Raw genomic sequence first — 25,961 nt, 5'->3', positions numbered from 1 at the left:
TTTAATAAATTGAAAACAACACAAATGTGTCTTACACACTTCTCTGTGACTATGACTTTTCACTCTATCCTGCTAGTCTCCAAGCAGCTGTCAGTTTATTGCCATGGGTTCACTGAAACCTTTCTCAGTGTCAAGCAGGATCCTGTGCTACCTGGCCTGTCACCAGCATCTACGTAGACTGAGACTCGTTAATCACTGCTGTCTGAACCCAGCCACCTAGTTGTCCCCGTCTCTGGACCATAATATCCCAGCTTGGATTCAAGGAATAGGCCAACCTGTCCATTAGTTAATAAACTTTCCCTTTTTTCCTTCGTTCTAGCATTTAATTTATATAAGCCTCCTTGTGTGACCTCAGTCTTGGTTTTTCATTAATACATTATAAAGGACTGAAATTCAAGTTACAGGTGACTTGCTGTCATTCATCCAGCCTTCGGATTACAATGAGAGTATGGTACATGTGTGTATATCCTTTCCCTGCCTACATGCACAGCCTGCTGCAGAGACAGGATCTTCCCCCACTCCTCTACCAAACAGTTCATCAGTCCTGCTTTTCAGCATGGACCTTTCTCTCAGCACATATTGATTGTATTCCTGTCCAAGATCAGAGTGAAACCCGTAAGAACACTTACTGTTGATGATTCTCACTGGTCTCTTGAAAGCAATTATTAAATGAACTAGTCTTTCATTCTTTTGTGTCTGAAACTTGAAGTGAGAAAGCAGCTATTTGCATATTGATAGGGTGCAGCATTTAGTTGTAGAGACCTAACGGGTGTAAGTATAAATGCACATGGAAAGGAATGAATTACTGATGATCACAGCTATCTCTTTTCATTGTATTTTTGTTTCAAAGGCAGACAATGCTCATGACAAAAAGCTAAACTGGAAAGTAGTTCTGTATCTCTTAAAACATGGATAAAAAGATCAGCAGGTGTTTTTTGGGTTGGCTGTATTTATATTTTTTTATTTCAGTCTAACATACTAATTTGGTTTTCTGAAACTTAAACTATCAGAAGTGGGAGAATTTATTAAATAGAGCACACTGTACTGAGGTTTAGCTGCAGTGCGGTTGGAGTGAATATTGATTTCCTAATCCATTGTATATTGTGCTCACCTGTGTAAATAAGGAGAGCAGTACGTGAACAGTGTGAGGGATTCCTTCTGCTGGCACCACATGCTGAGCTGTGGGAAGACAGTATGCATTCAAGATGTACTGAGAGTGAAATGAGGAAGAGAAGCAACGCATGCTGGGGAGGTGTGGTGGAGCCTTGAATGTCTGGTTGAATAGGGGAGATGCAGTCCCACCTCCGAGGGGAGCAAGGTCTCCTGTGGTAGGGATTGCCTTGATACTCCGATCATCCATACTGGCATAAGCTAGAAGGAAGTAGCTAGATGAGTTTGACAGGTGACATTAAGGACATTAGCTCAGAATAAGGCCCTTATTTGGTAAAATCAGATTTGGTAAGGGCTGTATCATTTTCATATGAGAGTATAGGCCCAAAGTTTATTAGAGGTCCTATGGGAGCAGCTGCCTCTTTCCCATGCTGTACAGTAAGCCCTTTGTTGGAGGGGAAAAAAGGTGGCAGATGAGAAGGGAAAAAAAAAAAAGCTGGTTATGCAAGCACCTATGCGTTTTGCACAGAACTGACTTTCCTCTTACGTTAGATCTGTTAGCCCCTTTCTCCTAGAGGCTAAATGTTTCATGTCCTCTACTTGTATTTTTCTTTACCAACTCTTGTTTTTTAGGGGAGGAGTTTGTCAGGAATATTGAAAGCTCATACAACTATGTCTAGTATTTAATACAGAAATGTTCCTGATAGATTTATTGCAGCTTTTAAATGAGTAGACTTTACCCCCGTGGTAAAGTCAAATAGCTTCCCTTGTCGCAGAGCCTTAAGTTTAATTTAAATAATGTGCGCAATCCTCTGCATGCTTGCGTGTAGCAGCACAACATTAATGTGTAACATATTCTGGCTTTATTTGCTAGGATTGACTGCTAAGGTCTGTAAGCTATACGGATCTACATTATGGATGCTACTAATGTTTAAAACTGTGCCTTTCAGCTCAGGAAGTTGAAGGCCTTTACAAGTAATAATTAAACCTCAAAACAGTCCCGTGAGATGGCATTATCCCCAGTTGTAGAGATGGTAAAACACAAAGGTGAAATGTGTTGTTCAAAGATAGGTAGCCAGGCATTGTCGGATCAGGAGTTATCTGATCCTTTTTTTATAGGGAGATGTTCTAATCCACTTTGTGTTTCTAGTGCTTTGAAATTTGCTGATACTTGCTCTGTAAGACAACTTTTTCATCTCATTTGATCTTGCTGTATTAGATGATCCTTGGGGAAAAACAGGGTATTCCACCGTCTGCTTGTATCGTAAGTCTCCAAAAGTGAGCAGACGATAAATTTTGTGCCTTTAGTACTGTCTGGGCTAACTCAAGATGTGAGCATACACTTTTCATAAAACAAGGTCTTAAACTATTAATTTGCTTGTAGATATTAAGAGAAAAAATTAGAGTGCAGTGTTTTCCATGGCAAGTATGCAAAGCCTCTGATGGGAATAAGTATTATTGATACTGATGTAAAGATAGTGTTGATAGGGAAAGAAGGGAAGGAAGCATATGGGACAGTTCAAGAGCTGTACACGTAAGTGTCATTTTAAGAAATTTTGCATACATAGAACTATTACATGTGGTTATAAAAAGAATTTCTCCTGTTTGAGGTTGAATGATGTCAAAGGCTTTGATATCTGTTTTGGCACGTGGTATCATACAGCAGCTGAGGCTTTTTGGCTTGTGAGATTTTGCCAAGTGAAGCGGGAGCACATGTTCCAGTAGGAATTTCAACACTTGTGTGTGTTTCCTCTGGGGGTGATGGGATGTTATGTTGTGTCCGGAAAGCAATCTGGAATGCTGCCCTCATTGAGTTTCTTTCTGAACATCTTTGAGTCATGGACTGCAAGTCACAGTGAATGAAATCTGCTTTCTGTCTACAGATCTTGTGGGAAGGAGAAAGATCGAGAGTAACAAAGTACTGTGTAGTAGACTCATTGAAAAAAATCCTTATTTGGCTTACTGCTAGTCTCAGAAGCTTTTCTGAAAATGTCATCTCTGAAGCAGTCTGTGATTTACAGTATGCTTCCGGTACAAAATTCTTCTGACACACCTGAATTTTCTGACAGCTTTTAGATTAGTGCATCTATGAAACCTAAGTAATGTCACTCTTGAGAATACCATCAAGTGTGATAAGCAAATAGGGGTCATCTGTGTTTTGATTTCATTTGGAAATAAATGAAATAAAATAAATTTCAGGTGTTTCCTTTAGCATTTGACTTGAGTGATTGTTACAAAATAGCCTGAGAACTACTGAAGTCAGTATTTTCTGTTTTAGTGTTAGTAACTTTTACGCATGTCAATTTTAGTAGGGTATCAATAAGGTGGACTGGGAAAAAGCTGTGTTGACAGACTTGAAAAAAGACTTGAAAAAAGCTTTCATATGGCTGTATGCAGTGTTTGCAATACCAAGCAAACACAAGATGCAGTCCTCACCCAGAAACATGGAACTACAGCTAATCACCGATTGCTTTCTCTTGAGGAAAAAAGAGTTTGTGATAGTGCCAGTGTGATAACAGCAGCCCCAAAACTGAATCATTGATGAGAATGGGGTCAGGCAAAAATAAGTGTAATCAAATGCATGTTTTCTCCATAAAAATCCCAGGTTTGATTGAAAATTGTAGATTAGCCCTGGTAATAATCTGGGTCGAAAGTAAGAGAAGAATGAGCGAGGAAGAAACAACTCAAAGAGGAAGTGAATTTAGTTCAGACTTCATGCTGGCTTTGATTATTTTATTACCGTTTTAAGGTAGTATTGCTAATATTGCCGTTTTGGGGAGTGAAGAAGAGAAAAGGCAAGGAGCAAAGAGAGAGAGTGTATCAGAGAAGTGTGTATGATGATGGTGATAGGATGATCTGGATAGATCATGAGAGCAAGGACTTCTCTGAAAGGTGCAAAGCTTGCTGGTATGAGCAGCAGTGTAACTCAGACTGCTTGCTCTCCTGTGCCAAATGAAGGCAGAGAGAGTTTGGCAGGAGATTTCCCGTGTTGGTGGAAGTGTAAGAAAAAGGGGTCACATTCACCCTTTCTTCAGCAGTGCTGGTTCCTTTCTGCTTATTGTACTGATTCTTTCCTCATCAGGTAAATCTCTTCTTACACTGAGTCAGGATGAAAAGCTGGGAACAGGAGGAGTTCTGCTGTCTGCGCCCTTTGCTCTGGAATCATGCTGTTTGCTCACTTGCACACTTCAATGCTCCAGTGAATTATCTGCCTTTGTTTTTAGGTCAGAGCCTGCTTTCCAGAGAAGGTAGAAAAAGGTGTTTCCTGTTACAGACCAGAAGTTAATGGGGGTGGGGAATGGAGAACTTCTCCTGCTGGTTGCTTGGGGATCCTAGTGTTCCTGATGGCTTGTCACCTAACCTTCCTCATTTTGGAAGCGGGATGTTGTATCCTTCCCCTGATCTCAAAGGTGGATGCTCCTTCCTTTAACATGAACTGGTTTATGTTGAGGGAGTCTTGGCTGTACAAACTGAGTACCTCTGCTGGAAACAGTGGAGCTTGGGGACAAGCTCTATTTGTTGTGATGCTTATTTATAACCTTACATGAGTTCTCATCCATAGTTTGCTTTGGAACTGCTACTCGTGACAGCAGCAGTTTCAGCTTTGTATCTGATTTATTAAATCAGTCACGTCTCCCCTACTTTCTCTAACTGTCACCTTCCCACCATGCTTCCATAGCCATATGTTCTTTATTTTACCCATCCTACTAGGAAATCCTTCTGCCCCAACTTAAGGTATGCCCTTTTCTCTGTACTCTCTACCTCCTTCACCTTTCTGCTATGCACCTAGCCATGTGCAGCCTAGGTGTTTACACCCGTGATGTCAACTTCTTCCACTCCAGTTTTTCACAGTCCCACACCCTGACCTGAGAGCATGGTTCCTCAGGGAGAGGAAAATTGTTGAAATGTGTTTCAGATTATTGACGCAAGGACTGCTCCAAAGCTGCTAAAGAATACCCGAAGACTCAAGTGATTCCCCACACAAAGAAACTTACTAGTCTAGGACTCACTGGCTCTTGCTTTACTGCCTGGTAAATACCTCTGTTACTTTAAAAAAATATATATATTATTTATTATTCTGTGGTAGTATATGATGATTTAAAACCAAGCATTATTCTTCTTGCATTCCTGCTAAGATAATTTACCATCAGAATCATTAGCTAATTCTTACATGATTCTGGGTTTAGAAGACATTCGAATTGTCAAAAGCTCTTAAACAACTATTCCCTCATAAATAATTGGTGATATTTTGAGAAGAGATCAGTTCCTGGTTAAACAAGTCCCAGATTTTCAGAAACATTCAGTGTCTAATGGCTCTCAGTAAGGACAATCAAATTATTGAGTGACATTGCAATCATTCTAACAATTGAGTGGTGTAGTCACCAGAATCCCACAATAAGTATTTCATTCTCAAGCTATTAACAAGCAATGCTGGGAAATGAAGCCAGCCTCCCTGGTTATGTTGTACAAAAACCGTTTGGAAATGGTACATGTAGAACTCTGCTTTTTAGCTTACAGTTTAATTGCATATATTTTTAAACTCTGTAGCTGTTTTTCTTTCGAAAGCCAATGATTTCTTTTTTTTCACTTCATTGCTAAAATATTTTTTTATTAAACTAAATGAGTAGTTGGACGATTAATGAACATTTTTAAACATCTGAAGAAATATGATTTTTCCCTGACAAATGTGTGTATGCATTAGATAGTAAGTAGAATGAACAGATATAATGCCTTATTTTATTACATGTTCAAAACATGCATAGTTTCTAAATTTATTTTTTTAATATTATTACACTATAGCTTAAGCTTATGATGTTTCTTGTGTAATGAATATATTAGAAATTGTGGTAATTTGCATGTACCAGGAGTAAACCTGAGCACAGACAACCAACTGGATTTTTTTCTACCTACCGTTGACCAACCCTTTGTCTGCTAAGTTATGTCCACAAATCCCAATGTACAGTTTAGTTTAGTTATGAAGACCTGAGGAAAAACCCTGTCATTGTGATGATTATGACTCGAGAAACCATGGAGTGCTTGAAATAAAAACAACAAACAGCTCTTCACTTCTCACGTCCTGTTTTAGTAGTCGGTTCTTTCTGTTTTCCCCTGTGCTCTTTCATAGTTAGAAAGCAGGAGGAAAGGTTCCTCAGAAGGCATTGCTTTATGGCTGCAACTGACACCCTGCTTGGCAAAAATGCACGTCATGGAGGAAATTCAGTGGGAAATTCTGCTGCTTTTACTGGTGCTCTTCAGAATTAATTGTGATTTCAGCCCTTGCTAAAATCAGTGGCAAAATGTCGATCTAGTTCAGTAGAAGCGGGAATTCAAAGGCCATTGTTTTCCAACCTGATACTCATTCTTTTCATTCAGTTTAATGAAGTGTTTCTTTAGCCGCGGAGAGTTGGACTAAAGTATCACTGATACCCATTACTAGTGTCTGTATTTTATTCAGAGGGACTGATGTGTAGCAGCATGAGCTGTATTAATGATTTCACTGTGTAAAGTCTGTGAAAGATTAGATGGATTGTTAGTTAACATGGGGTTTTCTATTTTTTTCCACTGGTGAAGGGTAGTATATTTAGATCTCTTTATATGGAAATGAATCCATGTTCTATTTACAGATATCCAGTAAAGCTTCATATTATGAAGAGAAAATTGGGTTCTGAGTTTCTGAAAAATTTAATTAAAAAACATGATATAAAATTAACACAGTCTATCCTCAGCTTCCCTGCGATCTGAAAAGCTATAAATAAGGGGCTCTGGCTGGTTGTGCAAGTGGGTTCAAGGAGCCAGCATGTTTTCTGAGTATTGACTGATTTGTTTTGGGTTGTCTGTCCATATATTGTCATGAGAGCTGTTCACTTGCCTCAGGGTTGTAAGACTGGATTTTGTTTAACATGCAGTGCCCTCTGGGGCAAACCATGGGCTCAGAAATGAGGCCCAGTTTGAAAACATCTCACTGCTACTGTCTCTAAGCACAACAATAAGTTGAAATATCTCTAACATTGTTAAAGAAAGTATATTCTTTTGGAATGCATCTGTGGGTGGCTGGCAGCAGCCCTTCTGCTCCTCATCAATATCAGGGGGTTCACCAACTACTCTTTTCTTCCTATTGGTATGTGAAAATAGTGGGGTGACTTTTTTTTTTCTTTCATGTTGTTGTTTAGGATCAGGTCTTCACTATCCCCACCCAGGTTTTCATCAGTCTGACCTGGGTGAGAAATGCTTTCATCTCCATTCTTCTACGTATGAGGGGCCACTTCCAACTTTTTTTAATGTAGAAGCACTGTGCACTACTTTTCTTGCTTGCTGCCCATGCTTCTTGTTTTTTTTCTGGAAGTGCTGGGTATACCCACAGTTTCAACTTCCAAATGATTTTTGCAAGGTTGTGTTTTTCTAAAAGCTCCTATTGGCTGTGTTTGCATTTAAAAACTGTATGCTGTTTTGTTTGACAACTCTTTCGTCTTTGTGCATCTCACCAGTACAGTTGGAATGGAAAATGATGGTTCCAAATATAAAAGTTTCAAATTAATGAGTAGTGTGAAGCAGCAGTGTTTTTTGTTTTTTTTTTTTTTGTAACGTGAATGAAAGCATATCTTATATTTTCAAGGAGTGATTAAGTAAGAAGATTTAACTGGGACAAAATAGAAAAGGATTTGCAATAATTTGTAGTGGTCTATTCCCTATTCAAAAACGAACCTTTTCCCTGCCTGGTGAATGAGTAATATCTTGGATACACTAGCTTGACTACTCCTAATCTGCTGTGTTTTAGGTGAGGTTTAAATTCAATTGAAAGTGTAGTGGCAGTGTGAACTTGATTTCTGGCCCCCCCTCCCCTCCCTTATTCCCCCAAGCTGAGCTGCCAGTTGGATTCCATGGTAAATGTCAACTTTTCAGGAGAGCAATATGCTCTCATCTCAGGTTTGCTGCCACCAGGTCCTGATCTTCTGAAAATCTATTGACGAGCACAAAGGTTATGTGCTGTGTGCACTGATCACTCCTGAAAAGTGGTTTGTTTGTTTTTTTTGAGGTGTCTGAGTAGTTCTGATTCTGTATGGGTACAAGGGCATGTATGCATCAAACATCTTGTCAGACACGTCAGTATAAGTTTGTGTAGGAAGCTGAATAATGTTTTAGCTTACAACTAGAAGAATTGATCATCTTTCTCCTTATCACTCCCATTTTTTTAGAGCTTTTATTTTATAGCTGTCATCTCATTACTTCACGTTTGTATTACAGCTATCATAAATCCTGCCAAATAGAATTACTCACTTGATTTTAAACAAATGAAAGCAGATTTTAATTTTTTTTTTTTTAGTATGGTTTGTTGAAGCAGATGATTGGCAACAAAAAATGGAAGTTTTGGACTTAAGTTAGACCAAGTTGGCAGACAGTATGCTTCACTGCAGAACTGAAAGCTGCAGTAGAGGTAAATATCCCTGGAAAATGCAAATTGATTGTTTGCTACTCTTCCATTACAACAGCAAAGATTTAATGGGCTTCAGATGAGATTTTATCCATTGTAGTTTTATAGTAGTGGTTCAAGTAATCGGGGCTGAAAATGAGATTTTAAACCTTTGATGCTATAAGATATTCCAGCCTTCCAGGCACAACATTTAATTATACCCAGCAAGGTTTGCTGTAGCTTTAACGAACAGTTGTGCCTGCATAGACCAGTTCAGATTAAAGAAGAGAAATTTACGCAACTGCCCCAAACTAGAAATGAACTTTCCTTGGAATAGACTGAGTCTCCATGGGCTCCAGCTAAATCTGTGAGTGAAAATCAAAGAGGGGATACAATATTTACGTGAGGGACAGAAGTAAGCGGTGTGGTGGTTGCAAGATGCGACTGGAGATGAGGGTATTGGAGAGAACAGCTCTGCTAACACTGGTGTCTGCTAAGTGCCAGTTAGGACCAGAGCCTTCTTCTGACCTTTGGCAAATCACGTAATCTGTCTGCACCTTGTCTTTACTTCTGTGCAAAGAGAATACTCTTTCTTCACAGTGGTGTTCTGAGACCTAATTAAGATTTTCCAAGCACTTCCAGAACCTCAGATGAAAGGCATGCACAGAAAGTGTTATAATTAACAGGAGCTTATCAGCTGAACTTTACAGAATTAATAGATACTTATAAATATGAAGCCAAATGCGTTTTGGAAGCTTTTCACTACATTTCATCTCTAAAAAGCATCACTGTAAATATATTTTTAAGGTTAGTAAAAAGAAATGTTTGGTTTATTTCTTGTACAGGGGTATTCTTCGTGTATGTATCAACTCGCATGCCTTATTGTGTTAGGGATCTAGAGGTTTGGGAGTTGAGTGCATTGCTCTAGGCTATACCCACATAAGGGAAAAATTGATTAGGCTATGTCTGCAGATACTTTCCCTTTTCTCTTATAAACATGTGACTCTTTTGAAGGTTTTATGTTTTCCAAAGAAAAAAATACAGTTAAAAATTGACTGCCTTTGTGTGCATTTTCATTCTTGATTATTTGGCCTACTTGAGTATTGCTAGTTAGAGGACAGAGAGGTAGATAAACTGCAGATAACTTTTAGGACCATTTTGCTTACTCCATTTATATGGCAAATGTGGGAGTGACTGGACCTCAATTAGTTGGAAGGGCTACATGGCCTATATTGGAAGAAAATCGTGGCTGGCTTGCATTGTACCAAGAGCTATTGTCAGTATGTGGTAATTTTTTTTTTTTAAATAAAACCAATCAAAAAAACAAGAACCAAAAAACAACAACAACAAAAAGATGAACCAAAAACCCCACAACGGATCAGAGGAATGCAAAACAAAAATGAATGTTTGTTTAGGTGAGGGAGAGCTCATAGTTATATATGCTCTTTCTTTTAAGTAACGGCACAATGCAAGCTCCCGCTCCAGACAAGCACAGTTTTTTAGATTGGGGTCAGTAGTTGATTACTCTGATGATGATTATTTATTTACTTTATGGAATTTAAGCCATAAAAATCCTGTTTACAAAATGGATCTGATCTGCAAGTATATTCAGAGAATGTGTAATAAAAATGCAATTAACAATCTGTGTGGTCTGCTGATTTTTATTTTTTAATTATTTCTGTGATAATTTGGGCCTGTTTTGTATGTGACCATAAAATCTGTCACCAGGCATTCTTTCACAGTAGTTTGCTGTCTGGTAGGAAATTTATGTCAAACAGAATCAATATTATCAGTCTTTTTGCATTGCCTCTGCTTTTAATCATAACTGGAAAATAGTAGATAGATGGGGCACTGAAATCATTTAGCGTAATGCCTTTATTGTCCTCTTCAGCTGTAGTATAGTTGTTCTTTAGCTCTCTCATAACATCTTATTTTCATTTGCAATACTGCACAAGGGAATTCTCTTATCATTTCCTAGACGATGATTTTGAACAAATTGAAAAGATGACTTATTTGCCTTCTAAATTTGTCCGTTTTGTGCTTTTTTTTTTTTTGGGGGGGGGGGGGGAGGGGTCAGCAAAATGGGAGATAACTGCAGAGACAGCACCAGATAATTCGTTTTCTACATCAGGTGGCATTCTGAACCAACAGTCAGTGATGATCTAGTGTTGTCTGATGATGATGTTATTGTGATAATGCAGACACAGGTATTTATTTGCATTATGCTGTAATTGTACGGTTGCCCAGGAGGCCCAATCTTTATCATAGAACACTTTGAGAGTTTTGTCCTGAATTTAGCACTTTGCCTGCAGTCTTGAGACGCTGCTTAGTTTTTAGTGCAGGAGCCGTGTCTCGTTCAAGTTCTGATGGCTTGTTTAAAAATCAATAGAAAGAGATAAGTGAAAGGAAAATGGCTAATGTGATAGAACCGTGTTCTGTGCTAACAGATCCTTTCACAGGTTTGCAGAGAGGCTAGTAGCGTGGGGATGGCAAATACGATGGATAATGATTACCTTCTGTTTCTGAGGGTCAGCCTTAGCCAAAGCAGTGAGAGGCACTGGATCAACTGGTAGAGTGTGTGTGGGGTAGAGTTACCTGACTTTGAGGAGACAGAGACGAATTTATTTTCCATCTTTTGCTTTTTCCTTTTTCTCTGTGCCCTGTAGAAGTCATTCTGGCATGATGTTGTTGTGCCCTGTACTGCAGGGTGAGGCAATTCAGATCTCAGGAGAAGGAATTTGTTTCTCACATGGAGGAAGACATAGAATAGCACTGTCAGAGTGATTCCAGTTAAGTTTTTGCTGTGTTTATGCTACCTCTGTCCTGCAGCTGGCTGTGTGAGCACAGCATCAAGAGTCGCATTTGAAGCGTCACCCATCTGCCTTGCTTGGTTGGGTGCCAGTAGGGATGCAACAGTGCTAACAGAAATGTCAGCACCACTGGAGAAGCAGGCACGTCTGGGTACCTGCGCCGAGAGGCAGCCCCCTGTAGCATTGCACTGACTGGCCTCACTGGTGCTGGCAGGATGAAGAGTGGCTGAGCACCTCGGTGCGTGCAGCAACGCCGCCTCCAGCAGCAGTGTTAGCTGTGTCCACTGTTAAAGGTTGGCAGATGTAATACAGACATGTTTTCAGGCTCATTCTTGTGCCATTTATTTTTCACAGAAGAGATGAGTTGTATCAAAGAGTGGTTAGATAGAGAATAGCATTGGGGTTTTAAAAGATAAGTCCTTTTTATGCTTTACTTATTTAAGAATAAATGTGTGCATATACAGAAAAAAATGTATTCTTAATGGTTCTATACAGTTGCTTTTTGCAATTCAGATTTGTTTGGATAAGAAAAAAAATCAGATTTGGTTTCTGGTAGGTTTTGGTTGATATAATTCATCCCACCTGAATTTATGTAGTATTGATTACAACACTTCTTGATTGATATAGTTTTAGTTTGCTGCAACTGAAAGCTAGCAAAGAAGATAATAAAATACAGACTGTTTCTGCCTTGACAGTGGTTAATGTTATTTTTAATGTGTCCTTTATACATCCAATCAGTTAAGGCCTGTAAGCACATACTTGCATGAGCAGTTCCTCTGTGTGGTTATACACTTGGTCACTTTCCTTGTTACTTGTATTTTTGTTGTGTATTGGTTGATTTATTTTTAACTCAAGAACATTTATACGAGTGGTAGAGAGTGAAATTATCTTTCATTCACTCAATAACATGCAAGACAAGTGTAAGATACTGAAAAATGCTACTAGGAAATCATGGAAATGGGCCAGTAGCCTGACAGATTGAAGCTGTAATGAAGAGACTGTTGTTGTTTTGTTTGAAATGCATCAGATTTTATATCAATTATATCTTCCCATGTTAGCTGCCCTTCTAATTAAAGGAGAAGTATTGAATTACAGTATCACTGACATGAAGCTCAAGAGCATTTTGTGGACAGGTGGAAGACAGTGCATGGGAAATGGGTGATGTGAATGGAATGGCACGGAGCTGCTGGTGGGGAATGGCATTGCATTGCAAATTGATGAAAAGTGAAGGTTCATTGACTTAGAGGCTGTCTGGATACATTACTGTTAAATTATGGTGAGCATAGCTGGGGCACGCATAAGATTTCTTCCTTTTTAAAAATTAAATGAAATAAAATATGTACCGATTGAGTTAGATGAATCAATTGTAAACCATTTGTTCATTCAGTTTTGTTTTTACAGAACTGCAATATGATGGGTACACATACACAAATAAAGGCAAAACTGGTCTAGTACACAATAGTTTATATATAGTAAGTGCCATTTTAATTCTAACTTGCAACTGGAAGATGTCTGATAACAGCTCTTTTTGTTTTGTTTTGTTGTGCTTATTAAAGTTGTACATAACCTATTGTGACTTTTTGGCAGAGGCGTTGTTGATTTTCTTTGCCATAGAAGTACCTATTACAGCATAGAAAAGTTAGCAATTTAAAATGTCAAAAGACTTACGAGACTTTTTTCTGTAAATTCTTCCCTACTGAAAAAAATTCAATAAAACTTTGTTGAAAATCCAGTAAAATGTAATGAAATATATTTATCTATTTTTACTTAACCTACGGAATTACATGAGTAATGGAGTCCTCATAAAATAAGCATAATTCAAGCAACTCTTTCAAAATAAACCAAATCAAATACCTATAGAAAAGTTGTGAAACATTGCAAGAACCTTTACATAAATGTTGAAAATGGAAACTTTGCATATGAATTATGAAGCCGTATTTGCAGCTCTATCTGGTAAAGTGTCAGTCTCTCCCCCTCCTTCAAAATTGACTGGTCATCTGTCTGGCTACAAAATTCAGAGTAGACTTCTGTATGGAGAGGAACAGTTACCCTAATTATATGTGGCAGAGAGTTACCTACCTAGGCAATCTCCATTGTAGGTCACCACTTTCGTCTGTGTTGTAGTGAAGACTATGGGATGTAATCTGTAAATTCAAATAGGCTACATCTGTACCACTGGTGATATCCAGGCTTAAATTTGCAGCTGAACCCAAACACCTGGGTGATCTAAGCTGTCTGGTGCTATTGTTTTGAAGCCTGCAGTGAGCCAGCCAAAATTCCCAGGCAAGGAAGCCCTGGATGTCTGGGAGGGTATGCTTGGGTATTGCTGTGAGGTTCAGGCCTGGCTCTGCATACAGCATAGAATGAATCACAAAGTGAGTTGGGTTGGGAGACCTTAAAGCCAATCTAATTCCAACCCCCCTGCCATGGGCAAGGACACCTCCCATCAGACCAGGTTGCTCAAAGCCCCATCCAACCTGGTATTAAACACTTCCAGGGGCGGGGTATGGACAGTGCCCTTGCAGGCCAATTGAAACTATTCTGGTATTTTTGTGGTCTGGCATTTGATCAGGGACACTCCCAGATGAAAAATATAGTTGCATCTTTTTAATGTACAGTGGTTGTCATGTCCTGTTTCCTTACATCAACAAACACCTTGTATTGTTTAAAAAACATATTCTAGTTCTGCAGGTTATTCCCTTTTCTTTCAAAACAATTAAAATTCATCTTTGATCTGAGCAACAATGTAGTTAGCTGGACGAGTCACACTGACTGCCTCTTCACATGTCAATTTATTAAAGATCACATACTTTGGGCCAAAAAGTTCCATATTTAAGGTATCAGTTTTTCTATTCTTTATATAGTTTCCTGTTTCTCCTATTTCTAGTCTTTATCAAATCAGTGGTTTTAATAAATTGAAACCAGTCTGCTACAATACTGGTGAAATTTTATGCTTAGATATGTTCCTGGCTTTGCATGGAGAAACAATTTTTTTTTACCTTTTTTCCTTTCTTTTTTTTTTCCTTCTTAAATGAAGAGGTTCTCTGGTACGGAATGGGAGAGCTAGAGTTTTTATAGCAGAAAAAAAGAGCAGAAAAAAGCAGAAAAGCAGAAATAGCAGAATAGCAGAAAAAAGGAGCTTGAGTTTTTATAGCAGACAAATTTTGGAAATATGATGAACTAGGAAGTCGCTAGACAGCTTTTGGTTCTTTTAACAGTCAGACAGTATTTCATATAACAGTTTACATTACAGATAATGTTAAATAGCATATGGTAACATTCTCTGTATGAAATCCTAGCTCTAATTAAGTCAGTGACAGAATTCACTTTGACTTTGAAATCATGCTCATTTTCTGATTCATAACCATTAAAAAAAAAAATCCTTAGAAGAAACAGTAGCAAGCCAAAGCCAGGAATGCAGTTTCTTTCTGTTCTAGACTCTTATGGAGTCTAGGGGGAAAGGAGAGAGTAAACAAGCATGGAAAACTGGGTAGTTTTTACATGGCAAGTAAAAGCCCCCCAAACAGCTCTAAAAAGCTGCCTTTTTTTGTAGTTGTACAGCTCAGCTGTGATTTTACAGCTCTCATGATACAACTTATTTAAACAGTAACAAATATGACCCTACCAGTTTATTTCTGTGTGTAATGTCAAATGTAAGAAATTAGAGATGCAGGTAATGTGCCCAAAGAAGAAAAGCATTTTTCTGTGTGAAATGAGATGCTTGATTGACTATAAAAAGAAACCTGATGCAGCTTCATTTGTGATCTTCTTAAAGCACAAAGCAACTGTATTGTAAATTATTTCATGCATTTTCTTTAAGCTCATTCCATACAGGTTTGTAATTAGCTTTGTAAGGGCCAAATGCAGTCCAGATGAAATCACTTGCATTCCACCTGCCTGCACTGAAGCAAACTAGACTATAATATGTGGGAGTAGAGTGATAAGATCGCTGTGAATAGTCTTTCTGTTCAGTAATCATCATGGAGAATTCTAAGAATGCCCAAAGAAAAGCATCTTTCTTTTGGACGGAGTGTATTTGTAGCTTTTAGGAGATTTAAGTTATAGGGAAAAAATAGTGGCTATGTAGGTTATTATCTATATGTTACAAGTAAAGTAGAAAACAAAAAAGTTACTGTCAAGCTGTTCTAAGTCCAAGTGGAGGATTTGTATCATCAAAATTTTGTATCATCAACTTTGCTTTGAAAATTATCTAAGTATATAGACAAATATTTTATAAAGAAACAAATATGAAAGCATATATGTTTACATTTTTCTGTTATTGCATTTGTACCTAAGGTCATTTCCTCTTTTTGTCTTTGTATCACTCATTTTTGCTTATTGTTGGCTTTTCTGGAGCTTTAGGGGAAAAAAAAAGGTGGTGGGGGGGATCTTACTCCATACAAAGGCTCCCTGGAATGCTCCTCAGTTTCTAGAACTTGCTTTTGTTCAGTTTTCCCACAGAATAGAATGTCTGATGATTTTGTTCTTCTTTTTGTAACTAATAATTTTTAGGCCTTTTTTATTTTTTCACGACTAGCCTCATGGAAGTGTGGTCAATCATAGGCTTAAATGTACGCATTTCTATCAAGGCCTTTCTCTGTTAAAATGTGACTTCTCTGCAACTTCCAAATAGTCTTTCTAGAATTAAATAATTGTATAAGGCTTGATGTTGGCAATACAGAATATATATTCAGAATACTTCAATACAGAATACTTTGGACCAATCTTTTTTTTATAAGATGACAGTTGAAGTACCTGGCTTTTCAGACTTTTGTGATACTGGATAATTTTACATGGCACTGCATTGATGTCCTTACGATATTTGCTTATATAGAGATTTTCATGGGAAATGATAGCGTACAGCATGATAGAATATCCTGAGTTGGGAGGGACCTGCAAGGATCATGGAGACCAACTCCTGGCTCCACACAGGACCACCCCAAAACCAGACCCTATGTCTGAGAGCATTGTCCAAATTCTTCTTAAACTCTGGCAGCTCAGTGCCATGCCCACTGCCCTGGGGAACCTGTCCCAGTGCCCGACCACCCTCTGGATGCAGAACCTTTTCCTAACACCCAGCCTGACCCTCCCCTGTCCCAGCTCCATGCCATTCCCTCGGGTCCTGTCGCTGTCCCCAGAGAGCAGAGCTCAGCGCCTGCCCCTCCGCTCCCCTCGTGAGGAAACATTGATCCATGCAGGTTTTTTTTTTTTGTGCCATTTTACTGGTAATCATTATAAGATGAAACAGGGGTAGCATAAAATTTGAGTAAGACTTGATTCATACATTTAAATGAATTAGAGCATTTAGTTGCTGAATGACAAGCCATCATTTTAGTAGTGAACTTAGAGTTCTTTACCAAAACCATCCTATTAAATGAAATGCAAATCTTAAGTGTTTATATCATATAGCCCAACCACTTGCATGAAGGGTATATGTTTGGGGCTCTGCAAGTTTGCATATTTCCTTTGTAGTTCTTTGTTGACTTTTTTTTTAGTATTGTAATATATTTGTATACGCACTCAACTGATTCTCTAAATACATGAAACTGAAAATGTTATCATAGTTTAGCTTTTATTGTTGATGCTGAAAATGTTTAACTTGATGTTCTGAAGAATGGACCTTTTCTTCTCCAGTTGTGTATTAAATGTCTGTATATGTTTTCATTCCGTTCCAGACAGGATCGTTTGACCATAGTGACGACATGTACTTTTGTGATTGTTCATGAACTCCTACTCAAATAAGAAGCTTCCAGTGCTGAAATCATTACCATTCCAGTGACGTGAAAAAATGTTTAAAGCTCTTTGATCACATATAGCTTCCAAAGGGAATGGCTTTTAAAGTGGGAAACATGGCAGAAGTTCAGTGAGAGATCCATGAGCACTGTATTATTACAGATGCATCTTATACGGACTGGCTTAAAAATATAAATAGGTCAGCATTATGTTCCCATATGTGCACAAGTTCAAATAGTTATCTCATGGGAATGGTGACCCATCAGTCATTGGGCCAGTACCAAACTTTAGTGAACTTCAGTTGAAGAAATACTGTTGTGAACAAACCATTGCAGCAGTGTTTTTTTTTTGTTTGTTTAAGTCTCACAGAGTCTCATTCACATGAATACATTCAGAGATGCAAATACTCAGATGCTCAAGGAATCTAGAATAGACAACTTTTTTTTGAAAATGTCTGGAATTTCCATAGAAATCAATGTTTTGTTGCATTAGGAAGGTCTTGCTTTGAGTGGTGGTTATCAGTTGGACTTCTTTCTAAGAAGTCTGCTGTATTTGACTTGGCAACATTGTCGGGTCTGCAGAGGGATTTTTCCCTGGGCCCAGCCTAGGCATAGGGATTGAAAACAAATTGTCACAGTTGTTCATATTTGGTCTGAGATTTTCACAGGAGTCCTCAAGTTCCTTGTGCTGTTTTGCCAGAGGTGACCTGGTGATGGGGTTGACAGTGCTGAAAACTACTGTTAACAGCCATTATGTGGACTTCTGGGGGAGTGAAGTCCTGTCTCAGAGCACGGGGGAGCCACTTGAGATCCATCCCTAAGTGACCCTCACAGATTGCCCGTCCCAGCAGTACCCTAGCCTTGTCTCAAAAGGAATAATCACTGAATGTAAATTAAGTATGATTCTCACATGCTTCATCTTGCTGCTCCTGATTGAAATAATAGCTCCCCTGTTATTTCTGGTTGAAATGTTAATGAACATGTAGTTACGACAGATTCCTTTTTGAGACAGTATACATTGCATAGTTGAAATCAGTGGCCCTCCTTGTTTACAGAAGCTGGGTATATATGTCAAAGTGATGTATTGTATTAAAGCCATAGTGCATGACAGGTTAAAAGAGAAGAACTGGAGAGAGAAAAAGATTAGGTGGTGATATGCTTCATTATTAGACAGTAAAATGAAAATTTAGAGAATATCATTGCCTTAAAAGATGCAGTAGACAAGTAAAACCTCGGCTTATAGACTGTTACTGTAACCCTTTTGAGCATTTACTGTATAAACTTGAATTACTTGAGACTTTCTGTATTACAGCTTTCTTGAAGATAAATGTGATATACTAGATACCCGACCATAGATGGCGTTCCTGCGGCAGACATGGCATTTGCCCTGGGAAGCTCTCATACAGGATGCTGAGTAGGGATGGCACCTTGTAGACCTGTCAATAAACCAACCACAGGGAAGTCAGTATATGGCCTTTCCACAAAACATGAGTTACGTGCTACTGGGGAATAAAAATCAGGATATGGCTGCATTGTGGTGAGGCCTTGACAATTGGTTCAGGTTTTGGATCATTTGAGTTCAAACCAATTGAGGCCCCATTGAGCAGGTGGTTGCAGAGTTGCGGCCTTATGCTGAAGAAATCTGAAGGAGTCATAATTTGTAAAAATGTGTATGTTGACAAGACCAAAGGCAGTGTTCCACTAAGAGCTTCTATTCATGCATTAGAAATATTAATCTAATTTGATTCATAATAATAATAAAGCCACTTGTGTCACTGAAATCTACAGTCAGTATCTGGAAGTGAATATATACCATTATATAAATATGGAAGTGGGTGTAAGGCTGAAGGATTAGAAACACACCATTGTTGAGATTTTTCTGGTCAAAAATAATACAAATCTGGCTTGTGCAAATGATATGTGGAAATTTAAGATAATCATTTAATTTGATCTCTATGAGACAAAACAAAAGCAAAGAATGAATAGAAAAATTGAAGATAGAATTCCATTGGAAAAATACAGATAGTTACTCCTTAACTTCATTATCCTTCACATAAGAAGGAATTGTGTTTCTTTCAGTCTTCTTTAAAAAAACAGTCTTCTGGTATACCCTTAGGGGGGAAAACCAAACAAAAACCAACCATGAAGTACAGTATATATGGAAGTCATGATAGATTCTCTGTTTCTATCACCACGAGGCTAGAATAGACACAACTCTCCAAAATACCTCATTATGTTCCAAGCAAGTTATAATGACAGTCAGTGTATTCTTTTTTCATTCAAATCAGTAGCAAAAGGATATGTAGAAGAAAATCTTGTTTTATTCTGACCTAGTAAGAAAAAGGAAATAGAAATATCAGAAGAAAGACTAGATGCAAAATATGCTGCTTTTTTGGGATGGTAGTACTTTGCCGTGACTTTATGCTGTCCTAACTTCTTTAAACTGTCAAACTGCCACCTTCTGAAAATCTTCACAAATCATTTTGCAGCCAGAAAGGGGCCACCTTTTTCTGTTTTCAAGTTTAATCCTTTAGAACACAAAGTGAAAATTTGGGGAATCATCATTCGGTATTTCTGCTTAATTCATTTCATTGCAGTCCTTCACAGAATTGTGCGAGTCAGAGCACCTAGATCTTCAGTGAATATAAACATATATTTTAAATCGTTTTATTTCTACTGGCTGCCATCTATCTAGAGTTTAGCACTTCATTTCTATTTCACATGTGTATTTTCTCTCTTCAGGCACAAAATATTTGTCTATTTACAAGAAATCTCCACTTGTGGGGATTTACGTATGGTGTGGCTGCTCTGTAGAGGCACTTTTGTATCACTCCTGAGTCACTGCCGAAGGAATCAGTGCTGTCTCCAGTAACAAATGATGGGTTTCATCAAGCTGAATTAGGCAGTTACTGCTGTGATGAAAATATTTTTGTGGCTTTTTCTCTCTGGTCCTGCCACATCCTGTCTTACAGAAGGTTCTTTACTTTCTGTGGCAACTGTGGGCTTCTGTTTGACCAGTCTGCAAACCTTTGTAATTGAGTATGGGGGGGTGTTGGCATTTTTCTTGAAATGGCCTCGTGGTTTTGAAGGTCTTCCTCTTTTTACATTTCAATTGCTCTAAAGTGAATGCAATAAATAATATCAAAGACTCAGTACAGTGCTGTAGGAAAGAGGAGTGATGTGCAGCTATCATTTCAAGGCAGAATGAGCTCCCATGAACTCCTAACACTTGAGGCTTCAGAACAAACTTGTTGCTGGGTGTTTTGAGAAGATGTATAGATTTAAAACTTGAACCTTTTGGAGAAGCATGTGAGGGAGTTTGATGCCAAAAACAGATAACCAAAAACATCCCCAGAATCCAAGGACCTTCTGTGGAGCAGAGGGGTGCGACCTTGGGCTCCCAGGATTAGTGTTGTGCCTGTTGCTGCAGAAGCAGAGGGGTAATACATAAGCTTCTCTCACTGCTGTGGTCTTGCCCAATTTACATTCTTGCAGTGGTCTCCAGAGTGGGTTTGCTCAGCTGATACTGGCACCAGGCAGTTGGGCAAGAGCATTTGAGCAAGCAGTGTGCTCAGGTGGCCAAGAAGGCCAACAGCATCCTGGCTTGTATAAGAAGCAGTGTGGCCAGCAGGTCTAGGGAAGTGATTGTCCCCCTGTACTCGACTCTGGTGAGGCCGCACCTCAAGTACTGTGTTCAGTTTTGGGCCCCTCGCTACAAGAAGGACATGGAGGTGCTCGAGAGAGGTGCTCGAGAGAGTCCAGAGAAGGGCAATGAAGCTGGTGAGGAGTCTGGAGAACAAATCTTATGAGGAGCAGCTGAGGGAGCTGGGATTGTTCAGCCTGGAGAAGAGGAGGCTCAGGGGTGACCTTATCGCGCTTTATAGGTACCTTAAAGGAGGCTGTAGAGAGGTGGGGGCTGGTCTATTCTCCCACGTGCCTGGTGACAGGACGAGGGGGAATGGGCTAAAGTTGTGCCAGGGGAGGTTTAGGTTGGATATTAGGAAGAACTTCTTTACTGAAAGGGTTGTTAGGCATTGGAATGGGCTGCCCAGGGAAGTGGTTGAGTCACCATCCCTGGAGGTCTTTAAGAGATGTTTAGATGTAGAGCTTAGTGATATGGTTTAGTGGAGGACTTGTTAGTGTTAGGTCAGAGGTTGGACTCGGTGATCTTGGAGGTCTCTTCCAACCTAGACGATTCTGTGATTTACTGGAAGTGCTGGCTTTCAATAGCAACAGTGTGCAGGCAGGTGCTTACTACACGCTTTGTCTTTTCAGGTGAAAAGGCTGCACACAGGCAAATAGTCTGAGCCTACAGCTGAAGTTAGTGTGAGGGGAGACCAAGCTAAAAGAATAGCTAAGTGCATCTGTTCCGGAAGAGCTGTCTCCCTCTGCCCTTTAATAGTACTCTCCTTACCCCAGTTCAGGAACCTCTGTTTATTGACATTGGTGCAGTTTTCTCTGTTGACTAATGTAAGCCCAGGATTTCACACTAGGGGTATAATAGTGGGTAAGTCACTGGTTACGGTACATATATACATCAGCACTAACAGAAAGATCTCTGACTCAATAGAGAAGTAGCAGTTGCAAAGTCCAGCAAACAGTTAAGAGTTTTAGTTCATTTTCCATGTGTTGCTCTAGCTGTGGCACGTTACTGTATGCTGGTTCTTAAAATCTCATCATTTTGAATACCGTCTGTCTTCCCCACATCCATTTGGACATGATTTTTACTGCTCCTGTTACAACTCTCTGTAGAAGTCAATGTTCTTTACTATTGTAAAGCAGCTTGAAATCGCAGCCCTTAAATCCTTTAAAACTTTAATCCCTAGTTCCAGGATTTTTTAAAATGCCAACTGCTGTTAGCATGCTACAATTAAAGTGCACACACAAGGCAGAACTGAAGAAAAACATGAATGCCTCTGGCCAGCATGAAATAGGAATGTGAGGGCACAGGTCCATGTTGTATTGCTTTGGGTGTAAAGTTTTGGGTTTTTTTAATAATTCCTACTCCGAGTCTGATGTTTTTTTCTCCTTATTCCACTGTTACTGAGTATTGCCTCAACTGTGCTCATGCATCTGTTTGTCAATCCAAACTGTAACCCTTATCAGTGAACTAAGTTTAGAAAATAAGGAAAAAAGAATGTAGGAAGGAAGGATAGAGGTAGGGTTTTGTGATTTGTTGTTTTCTCTTAAAATTATTCAAGTCTCGCAAACAGCGGCACGGACACAACAGATGAGTAGGACAGCAGTAGACTGCCAATTTACATAATTCTGCACGAAAGATGGTAGGAACCCCTTAAAGTGGCTTTGCCATTAGGAAACTAGTGGTCAACTTAGATTGCACCTGGTGACAATGCAGTCTCCCTAAAAAAAGTATCGGTGTTCCTTGTGTAATTCCTGTGTTCTTTGTATAATGATCTTTGTATAATGTTCTTTGTAGGTGTTATGAAGGGTTTAGAGGAAGTTCACATCTCTCTTATTTAGGATTTGTGAACTTGGATAGACAAACCCCCTTCTTTCCCTACTTGCTTGCTACAGGGTTTTTACGAATTTTTATAAGAATGTGGCTTCTACTAGGTGCCAAATTTAGGCAAACTTGATCGTGTGTGTTTATCAACTTGATCTTCCCAGAAGTATTTCACTGTCATTAGAAACTATCAAGACCAGTATTCTTCAAGAAAATAGAATAGCACTGCCATTCCCCTCGCCTCCTTACTCCATGCCTATCCAGCAGTGTTGTTGTGAATGTTGGCTTTCTTATTAATCTTCCAAATCGTCTAGCAGTCCTTCTGTTATGGCAGAAATTACTGCTCTGCCTGGAATTCTACTGCAGTACTTCCAATCACTTTTTTTTTCTTCAACAACAATAAAATTTCAATTGTTAGCATACTGTACAGCTGACTAGCTACGCTGGGGACCAGAAAGATTTTGTATTGTTGGCTTTGGCAGTTGTTAGATCTAAACATTATTTTTACTGCGTTCTCTTTTATAATGATCGAATGCTTGAGTTTGTAGAAACAAATAGAAAATGTTTGCTATTCTAACCTCCCCCACCTCCCCTTTGGGTGACTGTTCCTGGTCATGTACTAGCAGTGCCATTCACTTTGAGTAGGTGGATAGCTGTGTGTCTAACCCCTTTCTTGTTGTCTCTTCATTGATCAAGTCTTCAGGAGCAAGGTTCACTGAGCGCAGAGAGAGATGCAGAGGCCCTGCAGTGGGAAGCAGGACATCTCAGCAGGCAGCTGTGCATTTGCTCTTCATGGATTTTGTTTGTGTGTGCACATGTTCGGGCTCTGTGCTTGTAAGGGTGTTGCAGTTAGGGACAGCATGTGGCAGGGGCAATTGTCATCTGTGTGCTGAATGAGTTTCAGTGCCATTTGTATGTTTGCTGTGATGCTGATTTGGGGAGGGGGGGTAGGAGGAGGAGGAATAACATGTAAAAATGTTTTAAATAATAAAGGACTTAACCAACCCTGTCATGCTGTACTTTATATCTAACTATACGTGACCATGAAGTGGCAAATAATTAGCATGAATGTCAGTAGTCTGAAGGGCCCCAGAACAATTCTGTGGCTTCCCCTGTGTCTGGAAATGACTTGGTTGAGTACTGGCAAGCATGATATTAATCAGTAGGCTACAGTATAGTGATTTATAAATTATGTAACATGATTTAAAGCTCAGCTTCACAAAAATAAGAGAAATGGATTGTTTGATGTACAGCAGGCTAGCTGTGTGACTGTAGACCCATTTATGTACAAAATGAAACCTGTCCTGTACTCCCACTCTGTTATTGTTGATCAAGTTAATCATATACTTCAATTTATTATCCTGTAGCTATGCACATAATTCCCATTTGACAGGCCATCTGACAGCTTGTTGAATTAGGCCCCACACTGCAATTAGCACCATGTGACGCGGTTAGGCCTCAGTGACACCCCTGTGAATTGTTTATAAATATTGCCAATCAGGTGCTTATATTTAACACATTTGTTTCTTTTTTACCTGAAGAAACAAGATTTGTAGGAGCAGATGATATTTTTTATCAGGCTAACTGATGAGATCTGTAAACAAGCTTTTGAACACAGGCTCTTTTCCAGGTCTCTGGAAAAGTAGGCCTGGTAATGCCAATTTGATCATCTGTGTGTTCTGGCCACCAGGTTACTTGTGGAATTGGGGTAGTGGTAAGGTTTCCTCATGGAATGAAGGATTAAAGATTATATATCATCTCCCTATTTTTGGTTCTTCTCACAGTGCTTCTGGGGTCTTTCTTCAGTGAGAGAGGCTAGAAGTAGTTCCATTTTTGTGCCTCAGTTGCATACAAGCATGAGCATGCTGCTTTTGGAGAGTGTGCACAGAAGAATCAGATGTTAAAATGTGTCGATTTGTCTTGGGAATGACAGGGAAAGCTTTTCTTATCCTTGACAGGCTCACTGTACATTGCTCAATAAAGGAATCCATTTTATACAGGACTAGGTGTTTATTTTTTTTTCCTTGTTTCTGTTTACAGAAAAGTTTCAGATAAAATTTCTAATTCCATCTGGAGTTATTAGTGTTGTCCAGCTTTGTTTTGGGTCTGGAGTGGAGCCTGCGTTGCTGCAGTCTGTTTATAGACTTCCTTATGGTGATGGTGTGATACCAGTGGTCTCTGCAGATCTTTTAAAATATCCTTAGTGTTTATTACCCTGTACCTCAAAGTATTACTTGTGTCTTTCCAGAGGTAAACAGACTTCATCGTAAATAATTCTTTTATTTCTAATAGATCTCAGAAAATAGTATGAAATTCTCATCTGTGCTTCTATGAAAAAATCAGAAGGTATTAGCATGCAGTGTAGACTGCAAAGCATGAAGAATGTGTACAACCCCTCAATGCAGTTGTTAAATCAGATCAAGAGTTTGCATTTGCTTAGTGCTTGGCTAATCCTGGCACTTGGTTGACAGCAAGCTGGCTGGGATTTAACTTGCACTAGGCATGGACAACGTTTGCTTATTTAAGGGCAGGAAAAAGAAGGTACAGGTTGTTTCAGCTCCTTCTGCTAATGTGGTATGGCTGTCATATGCATATCAAACAGCTCTTGTGGATTGTTTAATGACTTAACATGAAGATGGGGTTTTAAGTTTGGATTTTTCAGAGTTGCTATTTTAACTCATCCCCTTAAAAGTTAGATTTTTCTCTTATCTCACAGCTCCATCTACTGTTGGCGCACTTTGTTAAATTCAGTCTCCCCTATCCATCTTCATTTTTTTCTTAAATTCACACATACAGCTAAAAGCTGCTTTTGCACTCTTTCTCTACAGGGCCTCCTTTGTCCTTCTTGGTCTCATGTAAATTCCTTTGCTACTTCCCTCTTTCCCAAAAGTAAGTGCTGTGAGCACCATCATGATGCTTCTCTGACTGATAATTTTAGGTGTTAAGCAGTTCTGTTAATCTGGTCTCTTTGGGTCACGGACTGAAGAATGGAGTGTCATGCATTTAGCTTAATATCTGTTATAAAAAAGTTTCTTATCCATGCACACATGTGATTCTTCCCCAGATTCTTAATATGTCACATTCCTGTTGTCTTGATAAATGTTTTGACTTGTCTTGATAAAATGGAGTCCTACTTCGCTCATGCCAATTTGAAATGGTTCCACAGTTTTTACCCTGTTTCTTTGACGATGCCATTGCCCTGTTTGCGTCCTCCCCTGTCTTGGACATCAAACATCAACTACTCTTTTGTACTTTCAGGGCTCTTTACCATGATTCTCAGTGGTTTTCACCTCTGTTCTGTTTCTGTAATAAGAAATACACCCTCACCACTGAGCAGTCCAGGACCCAAGCATTCATTGCTCACTTCTTACATTCTCAACTCAAGACCTCTTTATACTCTGATTTTTTGCTTCTTCTTGCAGCAAATGGTACTACCT

General features: G+C 39.1%; 1 protein-coding gene across 10 annotated transcripts in view; it reads left to right on the top strand.

Moving 5' to 3' along the window:
* PLCB4 (phospholipase C beta 4) overlaps window positions 1–25,961 on the top strand; it is a 200,677-nt gene that overhangs the window by 47,167 nt on the left and 127,549 nt on the right. The gene's annotated exons all lie outside the window — the stretch shown is intronic.

This window comes from Cygnus olor, chromosome 3 (genome assembly GCF_009769625.2).
Source record: "Cygnus olor isolate bCygOlo1 chromosome 3, bCygOlo1.pri.v2, whole genome shotgun sequence".
Classification (NCBI taxonomy): Eukaryota; Metazoa; Chordata; class Aves; order Anseriformes; family Anatidae; genus Cygnus; species Cygnus olor.
Note: the sequence above shows the minus strand (reverse complement) of the source record. Positions and strands in the feature narration are given on the sequence as shown.